This window comes from Anomaloglossus baeobatrachus, unplaced genomic scaffold (assembly GCF_048569485.1).
Source record: "Anomaloglossus baeobatrachus isolate aAnoBae1 unplaced genomic scaffold, aAnoBae1.hap1 Scaffold_3810, whole genome shotgun sequence".
Lineage (NCBI taxonomy): Eukaryota > Metazoa > Chordata > Amphibia > Anura > Aromobatidae > Anomaloglossus > Anomaloglossus baeobatrachus.
Genome location: NW_027443154.1, coordinates 24143 through 38788, shown reverse-complemented (window position 1 = coordinate 38788; position 14646 = coordinate 24143). Strand labels below are relative to the sequence as shown.

Below are 14646 nucleotides of genomic sequence, written 5' to 3'. Positions count from 1 at the left end.
ATCAACAGGCAGGCTACAGAAAAGCTTACTAACAAAGGTTAGAGAGGGGCTTTCTCAGAGGGCTTTTTACAGTTTGTCTATTCCCAATTAGCCGGTTTAGTATACTTAATGAAAGTACTAATTCTTTCATAGGCCGCCCATTCTTAGTATTTGACGTTCAGGTAACAACAGGTAACTTTATTTGGAGTGGAAGCAGAGAGATAACACCAGATGCCAATTGTAGATCCTCTCACACCTGTGGTCACTGCAGCATCTGACTCCACTTTGTCCAAAAGGGATCTATTCCATTCAATTACACATGATCTAGATTAGACTGACAACAAGATACTGCACGGGACATAGCAGAGTTGGTGAAGTTGAGTGGTGATGAGTTTGCTATTTGGATGAATAAAGCAAGTAAAAAGTGTGTTAGATAAAAATTCATTTCAATTCGCTAATCGGGCTAATATGAATCAGGTGAATCGAGTTCTGCTTTTGGAAACTGGGTTAAGAAGGGGTGCACCGTTCCTGGAGGTACTGCAATACCAGGTCAATGCGTGGAGTGGACAGAGCAAGCTCTTTTTCCATCTCCCTGTTCTAAAAATCCATTTAATATATGGTCCCCAGATAGGGGACGTATCAGATATTAAACTGATAAGAACAGATACTACACTTGATCTTAGCCAAAAGGCCGAGAAGCGATAACCAGAATTGGTTTGGGCCTCGAGTGGCACCCTGGCCTATGCCGGACACATCTTAGGGAGAGAGAGCGAGAGGGAGACAAACCCACGCCTACACAAGACATTTTGTCACCCAAGCCAACCCTTGAAAAGGCTGCTTTGCAGAGCAAAAACAAGAAGAATGGTGCGTTTTGCAGCCGCCGCCCACTGCAATGAATCTGAATAACTCCTCCTTTAGGGCGCAAGCAACTCCCCTCCCCCTTGCAGTCTTTCCAATTCACGATACAAAAAGACGGACAGGACAGGTTGCCTGACTTTCCGTCACTGCCACCCTTTGCCATCCTTACCCGTAGAAAGCCCTTTCATCATCCCCAAACCCTAATCTTTTCCCTTTCCTTCCCAGCCCCCAAACCCTGCCCTCTGTACCTTTCTCACCACCCGCTTCCCTTCTCCTGTCATCCCCCTACCACCCGGGAAAAAAAGAGATTGCCCCCTCCTTCCACTAGCCCACCCTCCCACCCAAAGAACAACTTCTTCTGCGCAGCTTGTTTTCTAGGCAGCAGCGCTATTGTGATGTCATCGGGGGGCATTGTGACAAGCCGCCAGTGTTCCGTCTCTTCATGTTGTGCACTGTTCAAACCGAAAATACATCAACAGGCAGGCTACAGAAAAGCTTACTAACAAAGGTTAGAGAGGGGCTTTCTCAGAGGGCTTTTTACAGTTTGTCTATTCCCAATTAGCCGGTTTAGTATACTTAATGAAAGTACTAATTCTTTCATAGGCCGCCCATTCTTAGTATTTGACGTTCAGGTAACAACAGGTAACTTTATTTGGAGTGGAAGCAGAGAGATAACACCAGATGCCAATTGTAGATCCTCTCACACCTGTGGTCACTGCAGCATCTGACTCCACTTTGTCCAAAAGGGATCTATTCCATTCAATTACACATGATCTAGATTAGACTGACAACAAGATACTGCACGGGACATAGCAGAGTTGGTGAAGTTGAGTGGTGATGAGTTTGCTATTTGGATGAATAAAGCAAGTAAAAAGTGTGTTAGATAAAAATTCATTTCAATTCGCTAATCGGGCTAATATGAATCAGGTGAATCGAGTTCTGCTTTTGGAAACTGGGTTAAGAAGGGGTGCACCGTTCCTGGAGGTACTGCAATACCAGGTCAATGCGTGGAGTGGACAGAGCAAGCTCTTTTTCCATCTCCCTGTTCTAAAAATCCATTTAATATATGGTCCCCAGATAGGGGACGTATCAGATATTAAACTGATAAGAACAGATACTACACTTGATCTTAGCCAAAAGGCCGAGAAGCGATAACCAGAATTGGTTTGGGCCTCGAGTGGCACCCTGGCCTATGCCGGACACATCTTAGGGAGAGAGAGCGAGAGGGAGACAAACCCACGCCTACACAAGACATTTTGTCACCCAAGCCAACCCTTGAAAAGGCTGCTTTGCAGAGCAAAAACAAGAAGAATGGTGCGTTTTGCAGCCGCCGCCCACTGCAATGAATCTGAATAACTCCTCCTTTAGGGCGCAAGCAACTCCCCTCCCCCTTGCAGTCTTTCCAATTCACGATACAAAAAGACGGACAGGACAGGTTGCCTGACTTTCCGTCACTGCCACCCTTTGCCATCCTTACCCGTAGAAAGCCCTTTCATCATCCCCAAACCCTAATCTTTTCCCTTTCCTTCCCAGCCCCCAAACCCTGCCCTCTGTACCTTTCTCACCACCCGCTTCCCTTCTCCTGTCATCCCCCTACCACCCGGGAAAAAAAGAGATTGCCCCCTCCTTCCACTAGCCCACCCTCCCACCCAAAGAACAACTTCTTCTGCGCAGCTTGTTTTCTAGGCAGCAGCGCTATTGTGATGTCATCGGGGGGCATTGTGACAAGCCGCCAGTGTTCCGTCTCTTCATGTTGTGCACTGTTCAAACCGAAAATACATCAACAGGCAGGCTACAGAAAAGCTTACTAACAAAGGTTAGAGAGGGGCTTTCTCAGAGGGCTTTTTACAGTTTGTCTATTCCCAATTAGCCGGTTTAGTATACTTAATGAAAGTACTAATTCTTTCATAGGCCGCCCATTCTTAGTATTTGACGTTCAGGTAACAACAGGTAACTTTATTTGGAGTGGAAGCAGAGAGATAACACCAGATGCCAATTGTAGATCCTCTCACACCTGTGGTCACTGCAGCATCTGACTCCACTTTGTCCAAAAGGGATCTATTCCATTCAATTACACATGATCTAGATTAGACTGACAACAAGATACTGCACGGGACATAGCAGAGTTGGTGAAGTTGAGTGGTGATGAGTTTGCTATTTGGATGAATAAAGCAAGTAAAAAGTGTGTTAGATAAAAATTCATTTCAATTCGCTAATCGGGCTAATATGAATCAGGTGAATCGAGTTCTGCTTTTGGAAACTGGGTTAAGAAGGGGTGCACCGTTCCTGGAGGTACTGCAATACCAGGTCAATGCGTGGAGTGGACAGAGCAAGCTCTTTTTCCATCTCCCTGTTCTAAAAATCCATTTAATATATGGTCCCCAGATAGGGGACGTATCAGATATTAAACTGATAAGAACAGATACTACACTTGATCTTAGCCAAAAGGCCGAGAAGCGATAACCAGAATTGGTTTGGGCCTCGAGTGGCACCCTGGCCTATGCCGGACACATCTTAGGGAGAGAGAGCGAGAGGGAGACAAACCCACGCCTACACAAGACATTTTGTCACCCAAGCCAACCCTTGAAAAGGCTGCTTTGCAGAGCAAAAACAAGAAGAATGGTGCGTTTTGCAGCCGCCGCCCACTGCAATGAATCTGAATAACTCCTCCTTTAGGGCGCAAGCAACTCCCCTCCCCCTTGCAGTCTTTCCAATTCACGATACAAAAAGACGGACAGGACAGGTTGCCTGACTTTCCGTCACTGCCACCCTTTGCCATCCTTACCCGTAGAAAGCCCTTTCATCATCCCCAAACCCTAATCTTTTCCCTTTCCTTCCCAGCCCCCAAACCCTGCCCTCTGTACCTTTCTCACCACCCGCTTCCCTTCTCCTGTCATCCCCCTACCACCCGGGAAAAAAAGAGATTGCCCCCTCCTTCCACTAGCCCACCCTCCCACCCAAAGAACAACTTCTTCTGCGCAGCTTGTTTTCTAGGCAGCAGCGCTATTGTGATGTCATCGGGGGGCATTGTGACAAGCCGCCAGTGTTCCGTCTCTTCATGTTGTGCACTGTTCAAACCGAAAATACATCAACAGGCAGGCTACAGAAAAGCTTACTAACAAAGGTTAGAGAGGGGCTTTCTCAGAGGGCTTTTTACAGTTTGTCTATTCCCAATTAGCCGGTTTAGTATACTTAATGAAAGTACTAATTCTTTCATAGGCCGCCCATTCTTAGTATTTGACGTTCAGGTAACAACAGGTAACTTTATTTGGAGTGGAAGCAGAGAGATAACACCAGATGCCAATTGTAGATCCTCTCACACCTGTGGTCACTGCAGCATCTGACTCCACTTTGTCCAAAAGGGATCTATTCCATTCAATTACACATGATCTAGATTAGACTGACAACAAGATACTGCACGGGACATAGCAGAGTTGGTGAAGTTGAGTGGTGATGAGTTTGCTATTTGGATGAATAAAGCAAGTAAAAAGTGTGTTAGATAAAAATTCATTTCAATTCGCTAATCGGGCTAATATGAATCAGGTGAATCGAGTTCTGCTTTTGGAAACTGGGTTAAGAAGGGGTGCACCGTTCCTGGAGGTACTGCAATACCAGGTCAATGCGTGGAGTGGACAGAGCAAGCTCTTTTTCCATCTCCCTGTTCTAAAAATCCATTTAATATATGGTCCCCAGATAGGGGACGTATCAGATATTAAACTGATAAGAACAGATACTACACTTGATCTTAGCCAAAAGGCCGAGAAGCGATAACCAGAATTGGTTTGGGCCTCGAGTGGCACCCTGGCCTATGCCGGACACATCTTAGGGAGAGAGAGCGAGAGGGAGACAAACCCACGCCTACACAAGACATTTTGTCACCCAAGCCAACCCTTGAAAAGGCTGCTTTGCAGAGCAAAAACAAGAAGAATGGTGCGTTTTGCAGCCGCCGCCCACTGCAATGAATCTGAATAACTCCTCCTTTAGGGCGCAAGCAACTCCCCTCCCCCTTGCAGTCTTTCCAATTCACGATACAAAAAGACGGACAGGACAGGTTGCCTGACTTTCCGTCACTGCCACCCTTTGCCATCCTTACCCGTAGAAAGCCCTTTCATCATCCCCAAACCCTAATCTTTTCCCTTTCCTTCCCAGCCCCCAAACCCTGCCCTCTGTACCTTTCTCACCACCCGCTTCCCTTCTCCTGTCATCCCCCTACCACCCGGGAAAAAAAGAGATTGCCCCCTCCTTCCACTAGCCCACCCTCCCACCCAAAGAACAACTTCTTCTGCGCAGCTTGTTTTCTAGGCAGCAGCGCTATTGTGATGTCATCGGGGGGCATTGTGACAAGCCGCCAGTGTTCCGTCTCTTCATGTTGTGCACTGTTCAAACCGAAAATACATCAACAGGCAGGCTACAGAAAAGCTTACTAACAAAGGTTAGAGAGGGGCTTTCTCAGAGGGCTTTTTACAGTTTGTCTATTCCCAATTAGCCGGTTTAGTATACTTAATGAAAGTACTAATTCTTTCATAGGCCGCCCATTCTTAGTATTTGACGTTCAGGTAACAACAGGTAACTTTATTTGGAGTGGAAGCAGAGAGATAACACCAGATGCCAATTGTAGATCCTCTCACACCTGTGGTCACTGCAGCATCTGACTCCACTTTGTCCAAAAGGGATCTATTCCATTCAATTACACATGATCTAGATTAGACTGACAACAAGATACTGCACGGGACATAGCAGAGTTGGTGAAGTTGAGTGGTGATGAGTTTGCTATTTGGATGAATAAAGCAAGTAAAAAGTGTGTTAGATAAAAATTCATTTCAATTCGCTAATCGGGCTAATATGAATCAGGTGAATCGAGTTCTGCTTTTGGAAACTGGGTTAAGAAGGGGTGCACCGTTCCTGGAGGTACTGCAATACCAGGTCAATGCGTGGAGTGGACAGAGCAAGCTCTTTTTCCATCTCCCTGTTCTAAAAATCCATTTAATATATGGTCCCCAGATAGGGGACGTATCAGATATTAAACTGATAAGAACAGATACTACACTTGATCTTAGCCAAAAGGCCGAGAAGCGATAACCAGAATTGGTTTGGGCCTCGAGTGGCACCCTGGCCTATGCCGGACACATCTTAGGGAGAGAGAGCGAGAGGGAGACAAACCCACGCCTACACAAGACATTTTGTCACCCAAGCCAACCCTTGAAAAGGCTGCTTTGCAGAGCAAAAACAAGAAGAATGGTGCGTTTTGCAGCCGCCGCCCACTGCAATGAATCTGAATAACTCCTCCTTTAGGGCGCAAGCAACTCCCCTCCCCCTTGCAGTCTTTCCAATTCACGATACAAAAAGACGGACAGGACAGGTTGCCTGACTTTCCGTCACTGCCACCCTTTGCCATCCTTACCCGTAGAAAGCCCTTTCATCATCCCCAAACCCTAATCTTTTCCCTTTCCTTCCCAGCCCCCAAACCCTGCCCTCTGTACCTTTCTCACCACCCGCTTCCCTTCTCCTGTCATCCCCCTACCACCCGGGAAAAAAAGAGATTGCCCCCTCCTTCCACTAGCCCACCCTCCCACCCAAAGAACAACTTCTTCTGCGCAGCTTGTTTTCTAGGCAGCAGCGCTATTGTGATGTCATCGGGGGGCATTGTGACAAGCCGCCAGTGTTCCGTCTCTTCATGTTGTGCACTGTTCAAACCGAAAATACATCAACAGGCAGGCTACAGAAAAGCTTACTAACAAAGGTTAGAGAGGGGCTTTCTCAGAGGGCTTTTTACAGTTTGTCTATTCCCAATTAGCCGGTTTAGTATACTTAATGAAAGTACTAATTCTTTCATAGGCCGCCCATTCTTAGTATTTGACGTTCAGGTAACAACAGGTAACTTTATTTGGAGTGGAAGCAGAGAGATAACACCAGATGCCAATTGTAGATCCTCTCACACCTGTGGTCACTGCAGCATCTGACTCCACTTTGTCCAAAAGGGATCTATTCCATTCAATTACACATGATCTAGATTAGACTGACAACAAGATACTGCACGGGACATAGCAGAGTTGGTGAAGTTGAGTGGTGATGAGTTTGCTATTTGGATGAATAAAGCAAGTAAAAAGTGTGTTAGATAAAAATTCATTTCAATTCGCTAATCGGGCTAATATGAATCAGGTGAATCGAGTTCTGCTTTTGGAAACTGGGTTAAGAAGGGGTGCACCGTTCCTGGAGGTACTGCAATACCAGGTCAATGCGTGGAGTGGACAGAGCAAGCTCTTTTTCCATCTCCCTGTTCTAAAAATCCATTTAATATATGGTCCCCAGATAGGGGACGTATCAGATATTAAACTGATAAGAACAGATACTACACTTGATCTTAGCCAAAAGGCCGAGAAGCGATAACCAGAATTGGTTTGGGCCTCGAGTGGCACCCTGGCCTATGCCGGACACATCTTAGGGAGAGAGAGCGAGAGGGAGACAAACCCACGCCTACACAAGACATTTTGTCACCCAAGCCAACCCTTGAAAAGGCTGCTTTGCAGAGCAAAAACAAGAAGAATGGTGCGTTTTGCAGCCGCCGCCCACTGCAATGAATCTGAATAACTCCTCCTTTAGGGCGCAAGCAACTCCCCTCCCCCTTGCAGTCTTTCCAATTCACGATACAAAAAGACGGACAGGACAGGTTGCCTGACTTTCCGTCACTGCCACCCTTTGCCATCCTTACCCGTAGAAAGCCCTTTCATCATCCCCAAACCCTAATCTTTTCCCTTTCCTTCCCAGCCCCCAAACCCTGCCCTCTGTACCTTTCTCACCACCCGCTTCCCTTCTCCTGTCATCCCCCTACCACCCGGGAAAAAAAGAGATTGCCCCCTCCTTCCACTAGCCCACCCTCCCACCCAAAGAACAACTTCTTCTGCGCAGCTTGTTTTCTAGGCAGCAGCGCTATTGTGATGTCATCGGGGGGCATTGTGACAAGCCGCCAGTGTTCCGTCTCTTCATGTTGTGCACTGTTCAAACCGAAAATACATCAACAGGCAGGCTACAGAAAAGCTTACTAACAAAGGTTAGAGAGGGGCTTTCTCAGAGGGCTTTTTACAGTTTGTCTATTCCCAATTAGCCGGTTTAGTATACTTAATGAAAGTACTAATTCTTTCATAGGCCGCCCATTCTTAGTATTTGACGTTCAGGTAACAACAGGTAACTTTATTTGGAGTGGAAGCAGAGAGATAACACCAGATGCCAATTGTAGATCCTCTCACACCTGTGGTCACTGCAGCATCTGACTCCACTTTGTCCAAAAGGGATCTATTCCATTCAATTACACATGATCTAGATTAGACTGACAACAAGATACTGCACGGGACATAGCAGAGTTGGTGAAGTTGAGTGGTGATGAGTTTGCTATTTGGATGAATAAAGCAAGTAAAAAGTGTGTTAGATAAAAATTCATTTCAATTCGCTAATCGGGCTAATATGAATCAGGTGAATCGAGTTCTGCTTTTGGAAACTGGGTTAAGAAGGGGTGCACCGTTCCTGGAGGTACTGCAATACCAGGTCAATGCGTGGAGTGGACAGAGCAAGCTCTTTTTCCATCTCCCTGTTCTAAAAATCCATTTAATATATGGTCCCCAGATAGGGGACGTATCAGATATTAAACTGATAAGAACAGATACTACACTTGATCTTAGCCAAAAGGCCGAGAAGCGATAACCAGAATTGGTTTGGGCCTCGAGTGGCACCCTGGCCTATGCCGGACACATCTTAGGGAGAGAGAGCGAGAGGGAGACAAACCCACGCCTACACAAGACATTTTGTCACCCAAGCCAACCCTTGAAAAGGCTGCTTTGCAGAGCAAAAACAAGAAGAATGGTGCGTTTTGCAGCCGCCGCCCACTGCAATGAATCTGAATAACTCCTCCTTTAGGGCGCAAGCAACTCCCCTCCCCCTTGCAGTCTTTCCAATTCACGATACAAAAAGACGGACAGGACAGGTTGCCTGACTTTCCGTCACTGCCACCCTTTGCCATCCTTACCCGTAGAAAGCCCTTTCATCATCCCCAAACCCTAATCTTTTCCCTTTCCTTCCCAGCCCCCAAACCCTGCCCTCTGTACCTTTCTCACCACCCGCTTCCCTTCTCCTGTCATCCCCCTACCACCCGGGAAAAAAAGAGATTGCCCCCTCCTTCCACTAGCCCACCCTCCCACCCAAAGAACAACTTCTTCTGCGCAGCTTGTTTTCTAGGCAGCAGCGCTATTGTGATGTCATCGGGGGGCATTGTGACAAGCCGCCAGTGTTCCGTCTCTTCATGTTGTGCACTGTTCAAACCGAAAATACATCAACAGGCAGGCTACAGAAAAGCTTACTAACAAAGGTTAGAGAGGGGCTTTCTCAGAGGGCTTTTTACAGTTTGTCTATTCCCAATTAGCCGGTTTAGTATACTTAATGAAAGTACTAATTCTTTCATAGGCCGCCCATTCTTAGTATTTGACGTTCAGGTAACAACAGGTAACTTTATTTGGAGTGGAAGCAGAGAGATAACACCAGATGCCAATTGTAGATCCTCTCACACCTGTGGTCACTGCAGCATCTGACTCCACTTTGTCCAAAAGGGATCTATTCCATTCAATTACACATGATCTAGATTAGACTGACAACAAGATACTGCACGGGACATAGCAGAGTTGGTGAAGTTGAGTGGTGATGAGTTTGCTATTTGGATGAATAAAGCAAGTAAAAAGTGTGTTAGATAAAAATTCATTTCAATTCGCTAATCGGGCTAATATGAATCAGGTGAATCGAGTTCTGCTTTTGGAAACTGGGTTAAGAAGGGGTGCACCGTTCCTGGAGGTACTGCAATACCAGGTCAATGCGTGGAGTGGACAGAGCAAGCTCTTTTTCCATCTCCCTGTTCTAAAAATCCATTTAATATATGGTCCCCAGATAGGGGACGTATCAGATATTAAACTGATAAGAACAGATTTTTTTTTTTTTTTTTTTTTTTTATAGAGTACGACGCACTAAACTATACATCACGCTCCTATGCTTATCCATAACACTCAAGCTGAAAGAAAAAGTTAGACAATAAATAACGACGAACCGGCGATTGGGGGATGGGGGTAGGGGAAAAGGGGGATAGGGTGGGGAAATCACAGGCCCGAAGCTTTATTGAAAGACGCACATAACGGGAAAAGGAGGGAGGGGGCATGGAAGAGGTCTAAACCTCCTCCTCGGCGCTGTCGTCCGGACTGTCCATGATGGAATAGTCTCTGAGCAGGCTGTGGATCAGCCTGCGGCAATCCTGGATAGACATCCTCTCCCTCTTCAAGATGAGCCGGTTCCTGGCGACCCAAATAGCGTCCTTAAAGCAGTTCATAAGGCGCCAAGCCTCCTGGATGGCTCCAACGGTGTGAGTCCCAGGGAAGAGTCCATAAAGTACGGAATGGTACGATAGGCTCCCTCTGGGGACGGAGTTCCTCAGGTCATCCTCCAGGGCAACCAACAGGCGCTGTGCGAAACGGCAGTCCCAAAAGGCGTGCAGCGATGTTTCCTCCACGAAGGGGCACCTTGGGCAGTACCGGGTTTTGCACAGGTTCCGGGCGTGCATGAATGACCGGACGGGCAGTCCGCCCTGTATCGCCATCCATGACAAGTCCTTGTGCCCGTTGGTCAATCCAGCCGATGACACGTTTGTCCAAACAGTCTCCAGTGTGTCGTGATGAAGTCCTGGAATGTTCTCCATTTCGTCCTTGGCTCTGATGAGTTTGTGGATAGTCTTTGGCTTCCACAAATCAGGCTTGAGTCCCTCCAGTTGGTGTTCCCTCACAAACCGAACCACGTCTCCGTAGAACCATGGCGCCGTCCAGTTGTAGGGGAAGGAGCTGTCCCACTTGTCCCAGCCTAACCGTCTCCAAAGGGGGAGCAGGAAGAAGCGAGACATGGACCCACCCGCGGAACCTCTCTTGACTCGCAGAGTTCGGCGAACGCAGTCACATACGAAGGAGGATCGCAGGAGGGTGGGGATATCGGGTACGCCCTTCCCACCCTTGCGAGGATCCTTGTACATGATGCTCCGCTTTACTCTGTCCATCTTGGATCCCCAGACAAAACGAAACACCGTCCTGGTAATGGCCCTGCACACGGTGGCAAGGGGGGGCCAGGCCTGGGCCGTGTACTGCAGCACGGGCAGTACCTCGTTACGCAGGACCAGTGCTTTGCCCTCACAGGTGAGGCGTCTGAGGCTCCACAGACCGATCCGTTGGGTGATCTTGGTCAAGCGTTCCTCCCAGGACTTGAGGGCTGCTCCTTCCTTCCCGAACCAGACTCCAAGAACCTTGATGAAATCCGGCTGGATGCTGAAAGGGAAGGGGGCGGAAGAGGCCGGCTGCCAGTCCCCGAAGAGCATGGCTTCCGACTTCCCGCAGTTGACTTTGGCTCCCGAAGCCCGTCCGAAGGTCTCACAGGTCTGGACGAGGGTGTCGACTGAGCGCCGGTCCGCGCAGAAGACGGTCACGTCGTCCATGTAGAGCGAGCACTTGACCTCGAAGCGTTCTGGTCCTGGTGCGGTGATCCCTCTGATCTCTCCATTCCGCCGGATAGCCTCTGCAAAGAGTTCTATAACACAAACAAAAAGAAGAGGTGACAGAGGACAGCCTTGTCTGACCCCTGAGAGGACCGGGAAGGGGTCAGTCTTCCAGCCGTTTACCAACACCGAGCTGTGAATATCAAAATACATTAGTTGGACATACAAGCAAAACATGTTACCCAAACCTAACCTGTGCAGAGCTTTGCCCAGGAACTCATGGGAAACACGGTCGAAGGCCTTTTCCTGATCCAACGAGATCAGGGCTGCGTGCACCCGGCGGGCTTTGATGTACTCGACCGTGTCCCGCATGAGAGCCAGGCTGTCTGCGATGCGACGTCCGGGGATGCCGCAGGTCTGATCCGGGTGGATGATCCGTCCGATAACAGTCTTCAATCTCGTTGCCATCGTCTTGGCCAGGATCTTGTAGTCGACGTTCAGAAGGGTGATGGGACGCCAATTCTTCAGGTCGCACCTCTCTCCTTTACGCTTGTACAGGATCGTGACCATTCCTTCCCTCAGAGATGGAGGCATTCTGCCCTCCACCACCATCTCCTCATACAGCCCTAACAGGTCCGGACAGATTAGGTCTCCCAGCGCTACATAGAGCTCTGCTGGGAGGCCGTCACTGCCCGGTGTCCTGCCAGAACTAAAGGATTTGGCGGCCGAGAGCAGCTCGTCCACCGTCAGAGGAACATCCATGGCCGCCGCGTCTGCAGGGTCAAGATGGTTAGTGATACCTGACAGGAACTTATCGGCGGCCTCGGGGTCAGTAGTCTTGCGGGCGTAGAGTTCGCTGTAGAAGTCGCTGACGACCTTCATCACGTTCTCTTTCCCGCGTCGCATGCTGCCACTCTCGTCTCGTAGTTCATTCATGGGCGTGTGACCGGCGTGGAGTTTCCTGAAAAAGAACGAGTTACATTTCTCACCCTTCTCCAGGTTCTCCACTTTGGAACGGAAGACAATTCGCTCGGACTCCTCCTCGAAGTGCTTTTTCAGGCTCCTCTTAGTCTCCTCCAGCTCCTCTCTCACGTCCCAGCCGCATCGAAGAAGGTCCTGCAGGGAACGCAGCTCACGCTGGAGTCTCCTGAAGTCCCTCCTCTTCAGACCCGCCTGTTGTTGACTCTTTGCCTGAAAGAAGAAACGGAACTCGAGTTTAACGTATTCCCACCAGTCAGAAACAGACTGGAAGCCCGCCTTGTAGGCCCGCCACGTGGAGTAGGCAGCTCTAAGCTCCTCCAGAATCTCACCCTTTTCCAGCAGAGAGCAGTTCAGCTTCCAGGAGCCCGGGCCAATGGGGAAGCCATGGCCCAGCACACCTTGAAAGTGAATGGCTCTGTGGTCAGAGAAGAAGCAGGGGACCATCGAGTGCCCACTCCGCCCAACCGCCCGAGAGGTAAACACAAAGTCAATCCTGGAACGCAGCGAGCCATCGGATCGGCACCATGAATAGTTCACGGATCCGTGTCCGATGGAGCCAACAACGTCCACAAGAGAGGCTTCGGTCACCATCTCAATGAGCAGTTTGGATGTGACGTCCAACTTGGCAGCCGTTCCAGAACTGCGTCCATCCTCCTCAATCGGGCAGTTGAAATCCCCGGCCATCACTACCGTCCTGGCGGTAGCGAGCTGAGGGCGCAGGGCTTGGAGGAGCTCCAGTCGATCGCTCTTCACAGGAGAAGCGTACACATTGATGAACCTGACAGGTTCTCCCGCCCAGGTGCCATCCACGAGCAGTAACCTGCCGCAGACGATTTCCTGAACAGAGTCCAATGTGAAGGCGCTTCCCCTGATCAGCACGGCGACCCCCGCGGACCTACAGTCGCCTCCGCCGGACCAGTAGGATGGGCCATGGGTCCACTCCCTGGCCAGATGGTTGAAGGACCTAGAGGAGGGAAGGGAGCATTCCTGCAGGAAAAATACATCACTAGACTGAGTGTTAAGGAACGCAAAAATTGTCTGACGTCGGAACTTGTCTCTGATGCTCCTAACATTAATGGAAAAGGTGTTAATGTTAGCAGTCATTGGAGGAAAGAGAAAGTTAGCGCAGGCGGTGTGCCTTAGTTACCACTCCGGTCGGGCGGTTCTTCCTCTTTGGCACCTGCTGGTAAGGGTATCTCCAGCAGACCCTCTTCTTCTAGCTGATCGAGCAGGGATGGTGCCTCAGTGGCTTCCGACTCCTCCATTTCTTCTTCGGCCACAAGGGACTCCACCATCTGCTCCAACACGTCCGGTTCTGGGAGGAGGCCATCCTCCTCTTCCTGGGGTGGATTGGGATCCACAATGAACAGCTTGGAAGGTTCTGCGACAGGACTATCTTCCACCTTCCTTTTCCTTTGGCCTGTACCTGAGGAGACAAGAGCTGGAAAATCCTCCTCGGTGAAAAGTGCAAGAGTGCTGAGGTCCTCTGCTCTCATGGTCTGGGGAGGGAGAGTGGGCTTTGGGGGGGGGGTGAGGAGACCAACTGAGGAGTAGGGAAATGAGGTGGAGGTAGTGGAATCCTCAGTAGGGTTGGCCGGGGGGGGAGGGGTTTGGACAGGGGTGACAGGGGGGGGGACCAGGGAGGGGGCAACAGTTTTCTTACCCTTTTTCCTGGACTCCGTGGCTGCTGGGGCATCGGCTGGAGCCACGGTCGCCGGGTTCTTGGCCGCCTTGTCCTTGGCCTCTGTGGCCTTGGTCGTAGCTGCCTTGGTCGACGAAGCTGTGACTACCCGATACTGGGTCACCGCGGCAACCCTTGCCCAGGATTTCTCCCGCTGTGGGCAGTCCTTGTAAAGGTGGTCCGCCTGTCCACATAGGTTGCAAGTCTTCTTCTTTGGGCAGTCCTTGGAGCTGTGTCCCGTCACCCGGCAAACCCTGCAGGCGTCCTCCTTGCAGGTCTTCATCGAATGCCCTTTCCCGCCACATTTCCTGCAGTTGTGTGGCATGTCCGGGTAGTAGATGAGACCAAAGGAGTTTCCCAGAGAGAATGTCGGGGGCAGGTGCTGGAGACCATCCTCGGATGCTGGTTCCCTGTAGAGTCGAACGGTTACTGACCACTTACCCGTCCAGAATCCGTTGCCGTTAAGGATGTGGGATGGCTCCCTCACCACTGTGCAGAGACGTCCCAGGAACGTGGAGATGTCTCTTCCTGGGGTGTGCGGGTTCCGCATGGAGACCGTGATCCTCTTCTCATCCCTCTGTATAGGACAGGATCCTAAAAAAGAATGAAAAGGGGAGTCCGGCATCGCTGCGTTCATCGCCTC

At 49.6% G+C, this 14646-nt stretch overlaps 7 non-coding genes and 1 pseudogene across 7 annotated transcripts; all 8 read right to left on the bottom strand.

Moving 5' to 3' along the window:
- Positions 1-491: 491 nt before the first annotated feature.
- LOC142274974 (U2 spliceosomal RNA) lies at positions 492-682 on the bottom strand. The gene has a single exon (XR_012739184.1). It is a non-coding gene; the product is annotated as a U2 spliceosomal RNA (small nuclear RNA).
- Positions 683-1799: 1117 nt separating this feature from the next.
- On the bottom strand, positions 1800-1990 carry LOC142274973 (U2 spliceosomal RNA). Its single transcript, XR_012739183.1, has one exon. It is a non-coding gene; the product is annotated as a U2 spliceosomal RNA (small nuclear RNA).
- Positions 1991-3107: 1117 nt separating this feature from the next.
- Positions 3108-3298, bottom strand: LOC142274971 (U2 spliceosomal RNA). The gene has a single exon (XR_012739182.1). It is a non-coding gene; the product is annotated as a U2 spliceosomal RNA (small nuclear RNA).
- Positions 3299-4415: 1117 nt separating this feature from the next.
- On the bottom strand, positions 4416-4606 carry LOC142274970 (U2 spliceosomal RNA). Its single transcript, XR_012739181.1, has one exon. It is a non-coding gene; the product is annotated as a U2 spliceosomal RNA (small nuclear RNA).
- Positions 4607-5723: 1117 nt separating this feature from the next.
- Positions 5724-5914, bottom strand: LOC142274969 (U2 spliceosomal RNA). Its single transcript, XR_012739180.1, has one exon. It is a non-coding gene; the product is annotated as a U2 spliceosomal RNA (small nuclear RNA).
- A 1117-nt stretch (positions 5915-7031) lies between these two features.
- Positions 7032-7222, bottom strand: LOC142274968 (U2 spliceosomal RNA). The gene has a single exon (XR_012739179.1). It is a non-coding gene; the product is annotated as a U2 spliceosomal RNA (small nuclear RNA).
- Positions 7223-8339: 1117 nt separating this feature from the next.
- Positions 8340-8530, bottom strand: LOC142274967 (U2 spliceosomal RNA). The gene has a single exon (XR_012739178.1). It is a non-coding gene; the product is annotated as a U2 spliceosomal RNA (small nuclear RNA).
- Positions 8531-9647: 1117 nt separating this feature from the next.
- LOC142274991 (U2 spliceosomal RNA) lies at positions 9648-9848 on the bottom strand (annotated as a pseudogene).
- Between the last annotated feature and the right edge of the window lie 4798 nt (positions 9849-14646).